The sequence below is a fragment of the Sebastes umbrosus genome, chromosome 18 (assembly GCF_015220745.1).
Source record: "Sebastes umbrosus isolate fSebUmb1 chromosome 18, fSebUmb1.pri, whole genome shotgun sequence".
NCBI classification, from domain to species: domain Eukaryota; kingdom Metazoa; phylum Chordata; class Actinopteri; order Perciformes; family Sebastidae; genus Sebastes; species Sebastes umbrosus.
Window position 1 is genome coordinate 21,057,331 of NC_051286.1, and position 19,617 is coordinate 21,076,947.

The window sequence follows — 19,617 nt, forward strand, 5'->3', positions numbered from 1 at the left end:
GATAAGGGCTGGTTCAGGTTTAGCTTGGTCAACACAACAACCTGTAAATCTAAATGAATTATACTTTGGTGCTCATTGTTTCCATAAAATGAACTGAACGATTGAATTGTGGAGAATCTAACTTGAACTAGCGAGCATGTGTCTGTCCATTACCTCATCAACAATTAATGGCTCATTTATCAGTCATTTCTGGTAAGGTAAGGATAGCTGTATCACACATTTTTTCTTTTAAATGTTTTTATTTATTTATTTATTTGCACATATATAAAACCGCACAAAATCCAGTCAATGAAAAAAAAAAAAGAAATGTGTGAGGAGAGGTCAAGAAGCCTTACAGGCTTATACTAAGGACCCCAGGAGAGAAAAAACAATAACAAAAAAGGGAAGAAAGATCTAAACTAACTTCATTTTAAAAATACAACAAAAGTCAAACAACAAGAAGTAGACAAAATGTGCAGACAAAACCTAACCAAACAGTGGAAAACAATCCAATAAAAACAATGAAATACATACAAAAAACAGTGCAGAAAAAAAGAAAAAATATCTAAACATATCAAAAGATAATTAGACATGAATTAAATATGATGATAATTTCCTTTTAAAATGTTCTAAGGATAGCGAGCTCTTGATAACATGTATTTTGGTGTTCCATATTTGTACACCGCGATATCTGAGGGAGTACTGGCCATGTTTTGTTTTGTAAAAACATAAATATAATCATAAATGATAACTGCATCAACAAAGGTCTCTGGCAAACTTCTGTTTTGCATGTCCCTATTAAAGGGGCCATATCAGAAATGACTTGTTAACAGCGACACCTGTGGGCATTAAGTCAACCACAGTCAGCGTCCTGTTGCTCGCGCTTGTGCTCGCACTACGTACACACGAGCGAGCATTGGTCAAAACAGTGACGGTATATGTCCACAGCCTCCGTCCTTTCCACGCTTCCCATTCATTGTCTATGTAAGCAGCCGTGAAATGCATTATGTCGAGAGACGGGGCGTCACGTTGGCCACTCCTCATTTGCATAAAGTTGAGGTCGAGGCTACTTTATGCAAGTCACCGGCTCAAAACTTTTAAACTAAGCCTTGTCGATCCAAAATAAACTATTTTCGTGATGTACTGTAAGAGAAGAAATTTTCCAAAGGAGCCGCCATGTTGGTTCTGGTTTGAGAGCTGGGAGCAGCAGCCCAAGAGGGAAAGCGTTCGTCCAATCAGGCGCCTCGTGCCTTGTGTCTAGTGGCAGCCCATCAAGTGTCAAATGCTGGGAAGCGAGGCGATACCTTGTGATAAAAAACGCCCCTGTGGACATGTGCCATGAGGTGACACACCCGAGACTGAACGTAATTGACAGGCATCATGTTGATTAATGTTAGCAACATTAGCCAGCTACAACCACAATATCACTATATATTTGACATGCTTGGCAGTAATGTAAGCTCCGCTGTCCAATAGGAATTTTGCCAGCTCAGGGTCTGTTTTGATATCCAAAACCAAACGAAGGTCAGTCAATGAATCGAAAGCCCGACCGTTGTTGATCCTAGTTTCCCCCCGACGTCGGTGACATTCCTGTTTTGCAAGACAGGCTTGACTAGATATAACTTTGTTTTTTTTTTGTGCTTCTGTGGAGTTTGTGTTGCAGTCTGAGTTGTGGTGAGGGCTGGTCGTATGTTGGCATTAGCCGCGCGGACTCCATTTCTAACCGAACGTTAGCTGTTGTTGCACACTGTTAGCGCTGTGGCGGAGCTGAAGAGAGTAAAGGCACTCACGAGCACGCATGACATCACATCTGTTGGATTTTCCCGGAAAAAAACGTCCTGCTTTGTTCTCATTAAAAGACTAGTCTACAGGCTGAAAGAGGAAACCCAGAAAGTCACGGAAGGTCTCATTTTTTAGGTTACGACCTGTTCACACATTGGCAATAGAAAGTGATTAAAAAACATTTATACATGTAAAAACTTACATACAGCCCCTTTGATAAAACAGCACATGACTTCAGTAACCCATAAGGCTAGTTGGAAGTAGTGTGTGAACATAGTGGAGCATATAGCAGCTAAATAGTCAGACATGAGAGAGAATATTGGACTTTCATTTATCAGTGGACAAAGACATGATTCCAAATGAAAGCTAAGGCTGTTTGCCAACTAGTTTGTCATATCATACGAACCCTATAAGGTGAAAGTGCAGGTTTAGAAAAATTAGCTAAAACTTGTTGGTACCTAACCTATCAGAATTTATTTTGTCTGTAGCCATAAAAAAGTTTTTTTCACAATTTTTTTGTGAACTATATATGGTTAATCCGCATATTAGTAATCACCAAAAGACATTTTCCCAGTAGAATTCCTCAGCTTTAGAGCTAACACAGGAACCACTATCCTGTGATTTTTAATATGATTACTCAAACAATTTTCCCAGACGTCTTTTCAAATCTCTATTAGTGAACGCCGGCAGTAACTCCTGCTTGATAGACAGTAGGAGTCTTATGCATAGCCCATGGGGTCTCTCTGTTTAAGAGATGCCATGTCTACTTTTGTATCCTGCCAGTGCTACCCGTTCCATGTTAACATTTAAATTGCTACCTTGCTGCAGGCCCAGAGATGAGCAGAAATGTCATTGTGTGATGACAAACAAACAATGCCTCTACCCTATCTTGATTCCTCTCTTTATTGGACAAAATAGCGGAGAGTTCCATTTGCATTTTAGAGAAACGCAGGCCAGAAAACCTCGGGCGCACACAAAGAACTGCCGGTGTGACGCTTGGAAATGTGACATCGTGCCACAAATAAAAGTCAATCCCTCAAAGGCTACACGCTTTTCGCTCTTGCTCTCTGTGAACAGTCTCTCGCACGCACACACACGCACACAAGCCCAGCGGCCATTCGTTGTTTGAGCAGCATGTACCCATCAAGTCCTACCTCCCCTCCCATACCCGCAACCTCTCTCTCCGAGCGTATATCACAGGGCTGACAGACAGCGCTGGGGCCGAATCCCTCCCTCAGCTGTGGAGGTCTGCTCTAGTGAGTAATACTGATCTGTGTGCCATCAGCCACCATTGGCTTCACTTCCACACGGCCTCGTTGAAACCAGTTTTACTTCAAAGGTCGGGAAACAATTTATTTTCCACTATTTGAAACACCAAAGGTAGCACGTTATTAAGCTGGCTGACCCAGTGGTACACATCTGTGAAACACGGGATTTGTTTCTAAATCTAAAACCAGACAGCAGACATTGAAACTGCAATGGTTGAATATTGTAGCTTAAATTGCCTCCACAGAGCCTCTTGGCTATAAACAAATCAAGCAGACTCGCCATTACAGTAAGGTAAACAACATCTCATATAACTTCATTATAGGTAACTACCATTTAAAAGCTATAATCCCTGCAAGCCTCTTACTTTGTGATTCCATTTGTTTCACAAAGCAACAGCGATCAGATGCATAACTGCGAGGCATATGGAGGAAAGCTAATCCAGGAATGTTTATTAACTTAGCAATTGTACTTTTATGAGCATTCAACGGCACACATAACTAGACTGTTGCAGCCACTGTGCTCCACCCAGGACTCGTCCTAAACGAGCGCCGTCTGAATTGCAGCGATTCGTTTAGCGTGCCTGGGAAGATAATGTTTAATCTGTAAAAGAAAAGATGTTAATCTGTTATTTATGTTGATGACTGACAGTCCCAGCTGGATCTGCTTTGCTATTCATAGAGTTGAGAGTGAGTCTCCTCGCCTCAGCCGGTTCCACAGGCCGTTAAGGGTGTGATTTACATGCACAAGCCATTGCCCCTGCTCAGATGCAGTGTGTGTGTGTGTGTGTGTTTGTGCATGCATGTCGATGTGTCAGAGAGCGCGAGGTTGGATGCATGACCTAGTAGCTCTGTGTAGTGTGGAGATGGCTTTCAGCAGAGAGGTATGCTTTCGTAACACAAAGATCCAACAATTTTCCTCATCACCTGAACCTCTGGTTCCCAGCTCCGTTGCTGATCCATCACTTTTATTGTGAAAAAAATGAATTTACTCCACAAATCTGAGACGACTCCCTACAGTATGTTAGGATGCTAAAGCTCAAGACCTTGCACTGTAAGTCTGGCAGACGTTTCTCTGTACAATAATCTAAAAAGTGGGTTAGCTCTATTGAATTATCCTTCTCAATTTCCGACAAAATCAACTTTACTCTGCAAGAATTTTTATTTTGAAATGTCGGCCCGGAGAGATACATTTTTAACCCAGTAAACCACTATCTAGCCGAAACATGCAGCCTACAGCAGCAGACTCAATTATCTCAGGATGGTTCGCACACTGTACATAAAGAATGATGCAATCTTTTCCATGTTTTACCTGGGAATCTTCTTCCCACTGGGCCATGATGGAAGATTCCCCGATATTTCACCAGATCCTGAGCCGGCAAGGATGTTTTGCATGTAAATTCAGGAGAAATAGACTGAACATTTACGGGCTAAATTGCACGAGGGAAGGAAGCTTATTGTTCCCAGCTGAGAGGCTAACTGGACCCGATACTAGCTGATCTTTCAACACGACAATGGAATTTAAATGTATTATTTAGCCCTGCAGCTAAGCACAGGAACACAATAATCAATACACACAACCCATGCATTCACTTTTATTATATTTCCAAGTCTGTCGGATAAACATAGTTCAATTCCATTCTCTCTGTCAGTTGATGGTGTAGCAGAAAAAGCTAAATGTAGTTTCCACTATACGTTTCCAGTTTTCCTTATACATGAGCATGTCCAGAGCATTTCCATTGTGGTCATTGATGAAGACGAGACAGTTGAAGATGAAGATAACGTTATAAAGATAGAGGTATGGTGTCTGTAGATTTCTGAATAGCGTTAGATAGCTAGCTTTGTCAGTGTTAGTGTGGCAAGTCTTGTGTAGGTTATTAAACAGAATAATTTCTTGGGTGTTGTAGGAGCCGAAATGTGCATTTAACCTATATTGTTTATTATTATTTGCTGAGGCTGCACACATTATTTTGTTTACTATCATTTCCGGTTATGGGCACAGGGTTTCACTTTAATTACCTGTGCACTTGGATGGCGGGATTTAGACAAAGATGGTGAGTTAGGCTCAGACATTTTCTGTTGACCGTTACATCATGTCACATACTTTAGATATTCCAGTTAGCATATGTTATTGTTTGTGATTCTTTCATTTAATAAACATCAGAACACGCATCTGGACTAAGTATTTATTTGTTTTACGAGTCACAGTAGAGTCTACTTTAGCCTCTTAGCGACTCGTAGTTGATAGTAGTCGCTACAGGTGTAATGCAAGTTAAGAGTTTTGTTATGTTTCCTATGTGTTTATGGGATGAAAGTGTCGTTGTAGTTAGAATTTAGGGTACAATGTTAGTCATCGCCAGTGTCATTGTTAGGCAGTAGCGCCAGTGGATCGACAGTAGGTGTCAGTGTTGCTGTACGAGCAGTGTATGTGACGGGAGAGTCATGGAAGTCTCACGTGAATAAGTGAGATCATGAGAATCTGTTAGTACAACATGGGAGCAGAATATGCTGTGTAGCGATTGTCAACCTAAAGTGATATCTTTGCATTTTGCAAGAATCAAATGTGAAGCACAACATTGAGCCTGTGTCAGTGACGTCAATATCGATGGTGCAACCGATGCGGCGCACCGGGGCCTAGAAGCTGTCAGGGGCCCAAAAATCATCTTCCTACACCGTGCCCACACTGACTCTGTTATATGCACTTCTGTTATGTCATGTCAACAAACCACATAGGCTACCTATCAGCTGTATGCTCGAGATCAGACTGGAGACGTTACCACTTATCTTCCTTTGTTTGTTCTATTTAAACAGAAAACACATGTTTAATATTGTGATATTTACTGGATATGACACACAATATGGCCAACGGCAGTAGGAAACAGTTCAGCCCTCTGGCGATCCCCCTTCCAGCCAGCTGCCACCTTATTAATGTTTTGTAGTGAAATGAGGAGGTATCGTATAGATAACGCCTCATTTCAGGAATAATGAACAGGAATAAATAGAAACAGCTGGGTGTCTGACAAAAGTTTAGCTTAAATCGGCGTGCGATGTCGCGCTGCGTCGCTCACGGCCGGGACATTCCAATAAAAAAGGACATGGTTCTTAAGCAGTGTTGTTAATGACTTTTGCTAAACTTCTAATGGGTACTGGTTTCTTTTTGTTATTATGGAGTGGGAGTTGGAAAATGTGCACCTGTGTCTGTGATAACATTTGGCTGCTGAGTCCGAGGCAGGCTGTTAAGTTAGTGTTGATCAATTTGGCACCCCGGCTGCTCTCCGTGGTGCTGATCTAAGGCTGTATTGCAGCATGGGAGTTGCATGGTGAGCCTCTCCATGGTGGCATTGCAATTGTCTGCTTTGCAATTGTCTGAAGCGGTTGTGTGTGTATGTGCATGTATGCGCACGAGCATGCACTTGTGTTTGGGGCGAGGGCTCAAGAAAAATAATTTGCACCGGGGCCAACCACAATTATTTTATGCTGCTGGCCTGTGTGACATCATTCTGTGCACCGCTACTTTAGTCTGCTGGCTACAATGCCATAGCTACTGATACGCTAATATACAATGATACAATAATTCATATGCTACAGCAGTATTCAGTACAGTATATGGATGATGAGCTACCAGTGATTCACTTGAAATGGAAAAGGAAGTGTTTCATATTGAAAATAGGTTCATGATTAAATGTGCGTCAATACCCCCCACCCGCCGAAAAAAAGGAAAATGAGTAAGGAGTAAGACAAATATAAGAGTAAAATTAATTATGTTTTAATTTATTTTGCTGGTAAATGGTGTTTGAAGATTAAAGTTAAATTATAAAGCTTATGTGTCTTTTTATACACAATTTTATTTAACTTACAGTATTATTTATTAATGTATTCACAATACACTCCCTCTGCAATCCGCCTAATGTAATGAATAGTAACAATGAACTGCACTTTGTATGTGCTGAATGTTGCAGTGTTGTCATTACCTTAGCATCTGTTCTATCACTAATCTGAGTGTGAACAAACCCGGCTGCCCTTGTCGAGTTCAATAAACCTACTGTATGTTGATTAATCACCTTAAATTACAATGCTACAACTGTACACTGAACCACACGCACACACACACACACACACACACACACAGGCATACACACACCATCCATTAAGTGGTGTGTCGGATATCCAGCCGTGAAATCAACCGCTGAATATGGAGTGCTTCCGTTCGGGGAAAGAGAGATCCATTGATCGCTGTCTCCCGACATGAAAGAGAGTATTGATGCCATACCCCACAAGGATTGGTGTTAGACGTGCAGACGGAGAGGAATCGCACACTGCGGAGGAATCTGACCCTCGTGACCCCCCACATACATCGGGGAGCGTTGATTTGTCTCGTGTCAAACTTCACGGTACACTTTGAGTGCCCTGGGAAGGCCATCGCTCCGTTCTTCCCCGAAGTCTCTGGATAACAAAGGGAAGACGTTACAGTAAATATGTTTTCGATAAACAATATATTACCAACATCCACAGCCACCTCCCCCATCATTCCGTCCTCTAAAACATCACGCTTTCTTCGTACTCCACTGCCCTTTTCTTTTTCTGCTAAGGGACGGGGCCGAGAAATCTGAACTGAATGAACCAAGTTAGTGATAACGAGCAGTATGATAATGGCCATGCTACACTCTGACCCTTAGCTCCTTATTCACATTCAGTGAGATGATGATATTGAAATTCCTCCAGCCCAGGCCCCAGAAAAATGAGCGAATACCCACGGTCATTAGGACAGCCTGATCTAGCGGAGACTCATGAGAAAAATGACTGAGCCAAAAGTAATACCTTCAAAAGAACCGCAGTACCAAATTATTATGCTATAAGATCAAAAATATTTTATCCACAAGACTGTAAAATTCTTTAAAAAACACATTTTCTTGTTCTAAGTAGTGAATCCAAATCTATATTTAATACACCTGCAAGGTGGGCTTCACTTCCTATAAACTGAATTTATTAGTGTGGCATCAGAAAAAGTGACTTGCTAAATATTGTGCCCACAAGCAAAGGATGTGACTCAGTTTTCATGTTACACGTCCCCAGTGGAACATTGGCTTATAAAGTGCTCCTCCATAAAATGTCTGCTGTTATGCCATTCTTGGAGCCTCCGGGCAAAAACACTAGAGGTAGTTTGATCTCCTCAGACGTTTAGATTTTTTCCTTTATTCCCTGTAAATATGCTCTTAAACTAGGCTAATAAGCACAAATCATCTACTTAATTTTTGTCTGTAATATCTCTTTTCATATTTCTGCGTTAAATTTACAAGCGAGACGTTCTCTACGACTGTCTGTCCAGTTTTTGATTGCCACCGCAGCACTCGTATAAAACAATATGACAGTTTCAAGCAGACAAGCTGTGAGAGCGGCAGAAGTACCGTCACTTTTCAAACTCTTTATTCACCTGCAACAGCGCTGTATTTTGTGACAATTTACAACACGCAGGCATCTGCAGAAAACGGAGTCAAAAGCGCTCGTGTTACTTCCCATGGAGTGGGTGCTACATAGCTGACTGTCTGTCTGTCTGCTCGTGTGAACACACATCAAAGCCTCCTGTCAAAAAACTTCTGATGGAGTTGAAACAGTGACATATTTCAGAGCTATAATCAGTCACAATATGACAGAGAAATTACCACCTTCCCTCAAGAGCAATCAGTCAGTTCCAGAGCCAATCAGCTCATCTGACGCTCACACAAATAGACATGTCAGAAAAAACAACAACTATACTGTAACACAACAGTTTTTAGGTGTTTGGAACTCTGAGGAAAAAGTGAGGAAATTTTTGCACTCATGAGACATTAAGTCTTTAAGCGAGATATCTGCGTTTGCCTGATTGAAATAGATATTTGATTCTCAAAACACACTCATCAGCAGCGTTATTAACTTCTCCAATTTGCATCCATATATATCTATATAACTTTAAATGTGCACAAGCGATAGCAGCTACATCTTGGACAGTTTATCTCGCCGTGTGCAGCAGCAGGCCAACGCTCCCAGTCAGTGTTAAATGATCATGTTCCAGTCTTATGGTCCAACCAAGATGTGCAACCGCGATGCCCGGAGTGACGAGGCTCCATTTGAGCGGAGAGATAAGACGGCCTCCTACCGGTCTGCCGTTGCTGGAGGAGCGCAGCAGGGGTGTGAGAGGTTGAGGCTGGAGGTTTCAGGGAGGGATACAGGAGGAGTGGGGGGAGTGTTTTTCTGTCGCTTCTTCTGTAATCTGACCAAAGCAAGGCGAGGGAATGGAGGGTGAGGCGAGGTGAGCGGTTGTAAAGTGAATGTGTCACACTGGCAGGCCCCTGGGATGACCCTGTAAACACTGCTCAGTCACGGCTCTGATTACAGAGAGGGAGGGATACAGGAGGAGGGATGGAAACACCGGAGGAGGAGGGTGTGACAACAGGGGAGAAGGAGGGATGAAAACAAGAGGACAGAAAAGGACATGGAAAAGGGAAGCAGGGGGATGCTAAGTGGAAGGAACATGATCTGATGAAAGAGCTGAGAAAGGAGGAAAAATAGACTCACAAACAAGAAGTGTTTTGGAAAAAAAACGACGTGAGAGAATGAAAAATCTTTGTAAGTCCTATTATTGTTTAGCCACGATTGTTTTTTTCCCACAGACTGAAGTTCCTGCTTCTGTAGGAAATCATCCAGTCGTGCCGCTGTGTATATAACTCAATCAGAAAGTCAAGACATGGATTTGCCTTCTAGAGTCAATACTGCAGCTACACTGAACTTAATTCCATTTGCATTGCGTCACCGCCAGGCTGTGTGCGCCCCTCTGTGCTATTGATCTATGTAGCCTGTGCAACATGAGGATTTTAAATGATGGAGAAGATATCATTTCCATCGACACCTAATTATGTGGCACAAGCAGGAGCGCTGGAAAAAAAAGCAGGAAATTACCCTTGCTTTCTGCATTAATCAGTGATACGAAATTGGAAATACAAATTATTTTTCGCATTATAGATTATTACAGTCACTGATAAGCACAAAGAATGAGCATCAAGAGTGTGACGCAACCAATAAAGGGAGGAGAGGCAAATTGGGCCAATCGGAAGGCCGTACACACTCAGCATGTCGGAGGAAAGCCAAAGAGACACAGCGAGAGGGAGATTGGGACTGAGTAATGAGAGTCAGTGTTCGTCTGTCTTTGGGCTCAAGGTTGTTTCTGGTCTTGATAGCCATCTGCATTCAGTGACGTGGGCCAGATGGATTAGTTTAATATTGAATTAGAGCTGTCTCTCCATGTTCACAGTTAGCTTGTATAATGTCTCATGTCATTCATCTGGAGCGGCCTTCCCCTTGGCTTCTTCCAGGCAAAAATCTGAATGACAAGGAGAGTGGAGAGGGAAGTTAGGTATAGGCTATGAGCAGAGTGAGTGTTCTTTTCTTTTAATATACTGTAATACACTGAATTATGGAAGTCCACTGCTGCCAATAGGGGTGGGCGATATTGTTAAAATCTTCTATCATGGTAATATACAGAATATCACATGATACAGTAATTGTTCTGTAAATTTAATTAATTAATTAATATTACTGTACTTCTTCATATTTGATTATTTTCTTCTTTTATTTGAGACTTCCATACAAACAAAAACAACACTTTCAAAATGGAAGCTTTTAGGTTCCCGAGAACAGTAATTTCAGTGTTAAAGTTTTAAGGTTAACAGGTGCAAATAATATAATAGAGTTTACCAAAAGAAAAAAAAAGACTTGACTTTCCTGCAGGATTTGCTCATCTTTCATTTCAAAAAGCTGAAAAAATGCAAAATAAACAACATTGTGCAAATGTCTGGGAATAATGTTCTTCTAATGAGATGACACAAGATCATGCAGAAACCACGAGATCATGCGAGAATTGCTACTCTGGTGGAAACTGTATTGACAAATCTTTACCGGTGGACATATTTCTACCATTGCACAGTATATACCATCATATCGCCCAACCCTAGCGGCCAATATTAAAATGAAATAATTTGATCAAATTTGTTTATGCAAGATATATGATCAAGATATTTTCAAGAAAAACAAGTCAAAATTTGCTGATGACATGTCAGCCCTGGTCAGAAACCAGAGCAGTGAAATAGCTTCCCCTGATTAGTTCATTTCAGCCAGTCAGATGGTAGTAGGCTATATCCCACCCAGTGGGTTTGAGAGTTGACTGACAAATTTCACAAAAGATGCCTAGGAGAATCCTGCCAGCATGAAAATGACCATAAAAAGCCATCCCCTTTTCTTTTTATTAGGAATGAGGTAAAATCAGGACACAAGTCCAGATTGCAATTTCATTATCAAGCTTAGATTGCACATTGTCTGCCAGTTTGACATTTCACAGTTCGCAATTTAATTACATTATTATTATGGCAGTGGACTTTGGGGTGCACTAAAAATGATTTGTCTGTGGAGTTTTTAATTTAATTTTTATGTATCATTTAACATTTTATTATTGTCATATATCATGAGCACACAACAGATTTTTTTCCCATTTTATTAAATGTTTAATATTGGCATCACCTGGTTTCCATACAAATTGTCCTTTCTTTTCCTGATTTTGTGTATTTCTCACTTTTATTTATGTGTGTTTAATGTCACTAGTTGTCTCATTCAATGTATCGTGATTTTCTTTACCCCATTTTTATACTCTGTTTCTGATCAAAATGTCGTGCCAATAAAGCTCCAATAAACTGAACTGAATTGAACTGAGGCGGGAGGGAGCGCTACCTTGTCTCCCCTCAGAAGCTAATATACTGCCACACATCCATCAAACAAAAGAACTGCTGTGAAAAGCACAAAAACAGAGCAATGTAAAAATAAAACTAAGGATTGAAAGACTCAGAGGGGGAAACCAGTGCCAGGCATCAACACCTTCCATACACACTCAAAAAACCCAGTCTCTCAGTTTTTCAAATTTAAATTCTAACTTGTTTTACTAGCCAGACCTTAAAGCAACAGACCGCAGTATCATTACCATATACATAAAAAAGCAGAGCACTGTAAACTTCCAAACATCCTTCATAGATGGGCAAAGAATAGTAAAATCTTTCTTCGAAAAAAAAGTGAAAGCATTAACCGAGCTGTGTTGGATATTAAGGAAAATATTTGACATTGCGGCAGATTTATGAAAAAGCTGCTGCATCATGGCCCAAATAAGTCAGCCAATGAAAAATGGTTTGATGCAGACGACAGATGTTAGAGAAAAACACTAAGAAATTTATTTAGTCAAAACATAGACAAACTCCGTCTCTCTCTCTGCAGGCACTCCCCCTTTACAGTCGTCACACTTCTACCCTAACCACTCACACACACACACCTTTTCCATTTCCATCATTCCCCCTACCCTGAGCTGACTCCCCCAGACTGACAGTGTGGATGATTCCTCCTGTCAGGCTGCCTTAAGTGGGCACTGCCATTCCATAGCTGCCTCTCTCTCTCTCTCTCTCTCTCTCTCTCTCTCTCTCTCTCCACTGCAGCACTCCCCCCCGCCTGATCCTGCTCTCACCTTCTCTGTGGGCTGCTCTCTCCCCGAAACTTTCTCCTCTTCCTCCTTTCCCTCACATCTTCATCCATCCGTCCTGCAGACTCATTTGGTCTCAAATCACTGCCTAACTTATACCCTCCAACACAAATTCTCCTACTTTCCATGTGGGCGTAGAAGATGGAATTGGGTGTATAATAATTGGCTTTCAGGGAAAGCTCATGGGCCGACGGATGATCTGCCAACCCGTTCTCAGTCCCAACTCGTCATATACCGACGCTCGGTCAGTGCCCCTTGGAGCCTGATACCGACGCACCGAGGCACCCTTTAACTAACTTCAATGGATTATTACACGGTCAGAGCAACTGAAGTAAGAGCGAGAAAGTCTGCATAGGGTGGGTGGGAGGAAGTATGGGTCAAACAAACACAGGACATTCACCCAGGAGACCGCTGTTCATGACTCGTGTGAAACCAAGTCAACGTTGACTTATTTTACCATACTTTTGTTACGTAACTTCTGTACTTAACTAACGCAGTTCCGTAACAAACTGTTATTTTACGTAACAAACATACTTACCCCAACTTCCAAACCATGATCTGTTCTGAAGCCTATGACCAAGTTTTGTTGCACAAACCTAACCCCGTAGTTTTGTTGTGTAAATAAACCTAAAAACTAAGTATACCTATGTTGGAAGTTTATTTTGAAAAGACACTGTCTTTTTGCTTCTAGACTCTTTGTAATGCATGTAACAAGCGGAAACTGCACTTTTCCTGTGAACACAGGAGTTTATTTGAAAAGACATGCATGCATGTAACGAGCAGAAAGTGACACGCCGTCCCTGACACGTCCAAAACTCACACTAGAGGGCTACCTAGAGCGTCACAATTTGAAGCGTAGTGCCACTGATTAAGTGTCGGTATTTGACGAGGGTGTTGGATCTGCTGGGATAGCTGTTGTGCATGCGCTAGTTTTGCCAAGTCAGCAGAGGCCTCAGGTCAGTTTTTTAGTGTGCTGAACTCCATCTGACAATCAGAGGGTGTAATAGTTTTAACAATAACACTGATCCATAGAAAGAAAGTGCCTGTGATATCACCCTCAGACCTCTCCAGGGATGTTTTGTAACACAGTATTTGGGTTTACACTCGCCAAATGTCAGAGTGGTGCCTGGGAATTAAATAGCTGAAGTGGGACAAGCAGCAAGTGGCGACTACAGCATTGAACTGTGATGCAAGCATGCCCTTAAACACTTCTTTTTAACCCTTAATATTCTGTTTTCATATAGACTTTTCATATGTTTAAAGCATCCTTCAAACTAGAATTTAAATGGGTTCGCTTATGCTGAAAAATGCATAGCCCAAAACAGTGTTAAGTGGTTAAATGTCTTAAAATCTGAGACATTGAGTTGCAGTTTAAAGCCATTAAAGTGTCAGTTAAAGTTGAAACACTGAAATGGTTTGAGGTGTCTTTTGAAGCGTACAAGTCAAAAGCAACTGAAATCAGAGTTTAAGCTGAGCTTGAATGTAAGCAGTGAAAGTTGTTGAACTGTCGTTTAACAAGTAAGAGATGAAAACAACATCTCAGTGTCAGGTTGGATCCATGTTAAGGCTCAGATACTTTCTGCACTCTGCGACAGCTGCAGACTTGTACCGGTCGCGCGGACACACATGTGGTTCCATTCATACTACAATTAAGGGTCTGTGTCCGTCTGGTGTTCCACACATGAACATTTCCCAATCCACACGCCACACGTTTGATTGCAAGCATTTTCATCTCTTCCATGCTTGCTTTTGCGCGATTTCTCGCCAGGAGTTCAAAGCCATTTGGCTGTCTTTGTATTCCTTTAAAGGTACAGTGTGTAACATCTGGCGGCATCTAGTGGTGAGGTTGCAGATTGTAACCCCTCCCGTGTGCCAAGTGTGTAGGAGAGCTACGGTTGCCGACGTGAAAACACAAATGGTCCTATCTAGCTGTTGTAAGAGTAGCGTAGGTCATTTGGAGAATAGCAGAGCCAGTGCGTAGTGTGTGAGCAAACAAGTGAGCTAGTGGAGCCGGTTAACTCCGGAGTGAGTAACGTTATCGACTCCGGCACAAGCAGGAAAGTTATGTAGATATGCTATGTAGATATAAATGGCTCATGCAAAGGCAACGAAAACACGATGATTCTTTTTTTCAGGTGATTATACACTTAAGAAAACATACTTATTAGGGATGCTAGTTTTGAATTTTTTTTGTAACCGATAGCCGACCCTCGTTAACTGAATATTAACCGTTAACTGACAAGACTAGTGCATTGCGTGCGGTGGTTTGAGTGCCCAACAAGCAGCCCAGCTACAACGACAACCCGATACACAAACAGGTTAAATCCATAATTTATTACCAGCTGCAGCGTATGCGTGAAATAGACAACCGAGTCCCCAGTTCCGCCAGTGCCCGACAGACCATGTGTGTGTGTGGTGCGTTCGCAGCTGCACATTATATCGCAGCTGGTGGCTCCGTGCTCGCTGTTGTAACACACATACGGTCTGTCAGCCCGGCGTAACGTTAACGAGTGTCCGTTGGGCCGCGTGTGTGTTGGGGTTGTCAGTGGTGTTGTAGCTGTGACCGTGGCAGTGCAGTGTGTGTACAGTTTATTTGTCAGTGAATAAATGCTACAACTCCTCAAGACCAAAGCCAAGTTCTTAAAACGATTAAATGGTTAATTATTAACATCCCTTATACTTATTAATTATTATATTCCATTTCTGCTAATAGATCCCACTAATTGTTACACACTGTTCCTTTAAAGACATTTTCTAAATGTTTTCTCTTTCGGTTTAAATCAATATTAGCGGTGCAGCACAGCAAACATTTCTAAAACTATCACTTCTTTGATGGCTTGTATGCTCGCTAGTGAGACAGGCGAAAAAAAGAGACCGAATGATGGACAGATATAAAGAAATTAGAATAAGAGAGAAGGAGAGAGAGAGGAGGAGCAGAGAAGATAAAGGATGGGATAAATTGGTTTGGAGCAGCGGAGATGCCTGCAATCATAATGGGGAAGACAGACAGCCGGATAGATAGATGTGTGTGGGAAAAACCACAGCTTGCACTCTAACCGGATTCTGATCCCTTACTGGAAATGTTTGTGAGAACCTGAGCGTTTGTGGCTGCCTGATACATAAGTGGTGGTGTTGTTTTTTTTTTATATCTCAAAAGTTAGGAAGACAAACCGAGAAACCGAGAGAGAATCTAAACAGAGAAACGGTGACATCCCTCGATTCTTCACTGTTCTTTATGGCAGATTGACACCCCTAAACTAAATTACTTTTTCTTTTCAGTGTAGTGCCAGGGTTACAGCACTCTATATGGCCTTAATATCCACTTTCGGTTCAGTAGTAAGGAGGACAGAAAAGAGGATCCATAGCTATTCATCCTTATCACGGCCATTTTTATCAATTTGTCATGTTATCGATCGGACAGGGAAGCCGAGGCTCTGCAGCATCCGAGCAGAGGTAAAAGAGGAATAGAGATGGTACCTCAGGAGTTTGACTGTCACACCACGTAGCTTAGACCAGCACTGTTGTGTGTGTATGTGTGTGTGTATGTATCTGATATGTATGGGCGAGCCCTTTTGTGGTTTAGCCCCCTGATACACCCACTGTACGAGGAGAGATTGATGAGGCACAACAGAACAACATAACCTCTGACCCAGACACTAATGAATCCGCCCTAGCCTTCTGACACTAGGTGTTCATGCACATGCACACACTGGGATACACATATCTATACAGCATCATCAGGATGAATGGTTTTTCTTGTACGGTGTACAAGTTCATATAGAAAAGTCACGAGGACGGTGTGTGTGTTTTTGTGTGCCTGGCTGAGCATTTTGCTCCAACTTGTTAAAGGCTACAAAGAGTGAGCACTACTGAAATAAAAAAGAAGTTGTCATGTAGTTGTTTTTTTTTCTTTTGTACTTGTACACCAAAGCCATTTTTCAGAACATTGTTTTTCTTCCATCCCACAGCACCTCGAAACACATGTCTTGCTGCTCACATTACCTCGAGTTGTTGGCTTAGTGCATGTTTTCCCACACCCATTTGTGTGTATGTATTTACAGGCATTCGCAGCGAGACTATGTTTGCCATTATTAAATATTAAAAGTGGGAGTGTTTGCTCTGTCTGATAGACCAGCTACTGCTAATGGCACTGTGCGAGTGTGTGTGTGTGTGTGTTAGTCATGAGATGAGGCACTTTATTGCTGGAGCTGCTTCTCAACTTCGTCGACGAAGGGAAACACGGCGCTCTCAGTGTTTCAGCGAGGGTGGCTTACCCCCTGAATTGTCTGTCTTGCCTCGGCGTGTAGGCTGTCTCAGCGTCTCTCAGCCATCTGTCTTTCTGCTCAGGTCTTTCTTAAGATTCACTGCCTGCACCGAGGCATCACTAGGAGGGTTTACTGACTGAATTCCCAGAGGTTTTGGGGAGGTATGATTGAATATGAATTTCAGTTTGGACTAGGTTATCTGTATGCCCAACGGTGTGCTATGTCTATTCCCTTATTCAGCACTGTTTCACGAAGAACAAGCTGATTTCTTTAAAGATGGCTTTAAAGTTAATTTAAAATTTTTACTTTTTTCACTTGACAGAATGGCCTACCATATTTTTAAAGCTGCACTTATCAATATTTTTGTATTAACAATGGGCCAAGGGACTTTGTGTAATGTGAAAGGTTTCGCTCAAGTGACGAACACACTGAAAATCATCATCCGCCTCTGCAGTTCCCATTAGAGCTGTAACGATTAATTGATTAATCAATTAATTGAAAAACTATTAAAATTAATCTCCAACTATTTTGATAATCGGTTTGAGCATTTTCTTTTAAAAAAAAAAGATAAAAATTCTTTGATTCCAGCTTCTTAAATGTGAATATTTTGTGGTTTCTTTACTTCTCTATGACAGTAAACTGAATATCTTTGAGTTGTGGACAAAACAAGACATTTGAGGAAGTCATCTTTGGCTTTGGGAAACACAGATCAATATTTTTCTCCATTTTCTGACATTTTATAGACCAAACAACTAATCGATTAATCGAGAAAATAATTGATAGTTGCAGCCAGGGGTGGAACGGTTCACAAAATTCACGGTTCAGTTCATATCACGGTTTTTCACGGTAATGTCTCTTCCTTGTGTACAAAGAGACAAAACATAGGCCACTTCTTCCAGCAGGTGTATTCGTTCAAACATTCAGCTCTGCTGCAGTTGAATATAAAGGATGCACTGGGGGACAAAACGTGGTCACCTTGTCTAGTGCATCTCAATGAATGGTTTCCATTGCCATCCTTGGAAAAAACATTGGGCTCAGGTGCATGGTCCTGCACACAGGTCCCCAAAGCAGGGAGAGCATTGGCAGCAACACTATAGCTTAGCGGCACCTGCTACCATTGTTTGACTGTTGGATTGAATTAATGCTGAGAATAAGGATGGTGAGTGTCAGCCTGATGACAAATGTGAAAATGACTATGGCTAATGAAAACTTCACTGTCTTGTTTGGATCTACAGTAGGTGTCTTGTGGTTTTGATGTGTTCCATGACTTTTTCCTCTCCCAGTAATCTACTGTTAGCACTGATTATACTGTGTGTCTGGTTTCTTTCTACCTCCTGTGACCATACATCCATTGTTCAGTCTTTTTTTTCTATGTCCTTTACTCTTCCAGACTCCTTCCTTTTCAATCAATGTCTCACTCTATTTGCATCAGTCTGTTTCACATGCCACCACCTGGGGAAAGGTTTTAAAGATTTATTATGAATTAAATCACAACCTTGCACAGTGGTACGGCAGTCTTCTAAGAATTTTAAATTATTGTTTCAATAATAATGTCGACCCTGGTTCGTCTTGTCGTAGGTACAGGCAGCGAGGAACCAAAGTTAACATGCAGATATTCCCCCAGACACATAATCCCTCTGTATTCATGACCATATGAGTTATGTATGGCAGCAAATGCATTTGAACTCTTTCATATCTTGCACCTGTACCGTACCAGACTCTGGAAACTCTAAGACACCATGTATTTGTCTAGGGATGTTTTTGTCAAACCACATGGAAGAGTTAGCAGATGAAAGGGCTGCTCACGCTCAACAAGGGACAGACAAGAGGGACAATCCAGCGGTGACATTTAGCTGAGGAGCACTGCCCTTTAACGAAAGTCAATTTAACAGGAACGCACAAAGGTCAGTGTGTTTAGGCGGGGCCTTTATGATGAGCTATAAACTGCAGCACGTTGGTGACACACTGACAACATCCAGTTGTACATCATTTGCTTTCTCACACCTCTCACTTACTGTAACTGTCCTGACTGATGTATTTACCTGCAAACAATAGCATTAAATGTCCTTTCATGTCACAATGAAAAGCTACAATAAAAGCTCAGATATTTGCATGCATTTTTTATATATTTCACAAACCTGGTACTTTGAAGTTGCCTGAGGGGTTTGAATTGATTTCATTTTTAAAAAACAACACACTGCTACACTGACGGGCAAAATCACAAAAGGAAAGCACCCGCAAAGAATGAAATGCACCCCCCTAACTGCGTTGCCAAGCAAATAGTGTCTCGGTGCTCCTGCGCTATTTGCACATATTCAAATTAGGTAATATGCGTACATTTGGTACAAAAGTCCCATTTCTATACAAATGAGCCTCATTGTAAAAGCAGTCCAATTCACAAAGATCAGCGCTACACGCAGTTACAGGGAAATTATTAGCATCTTCAGAGAGTTGATGGTAACTGAAGCGCTTTTATAAAGGGTGTCTGCTCAAACTCATTCATTTTGGGATGCAGTGACAGGATGCAATGACAGTTCTGTCATGAAAAATAAATGAATAAAGCTCCCCTACATGTAATCTTTGAAAACACAAGAAAAAAACAGAAAAAGGGTTATATAAACAAATATACAAATGATTTCTTCCCCCTCTCTCCTTTCCTAAATCCTGGGCTTACATTTTTTCCTTTCCTCTCTCTGAAAGGACCAGTGTGTAATAATTAGGGGGCTTTATTGGCAGAAATGGAATATTATATTAATAAGAATGTTTTTTTTAAGTGTAT

At 41.5% G+C, this 19,617-nt stretch overlaps 1 long non-coding RNA gene across 2 annotated transcripts in view; it reads left to right on the forward strand.

The window, feature by feature from the left end:
* LOC119476596 overlaps nucleotides 1-19,617 on the forward strand; it is a 68,629-nt gene that overhangs the window by 349 nt on the left and 48,663 nt on the right. The window lies entirely within an intron of this gene.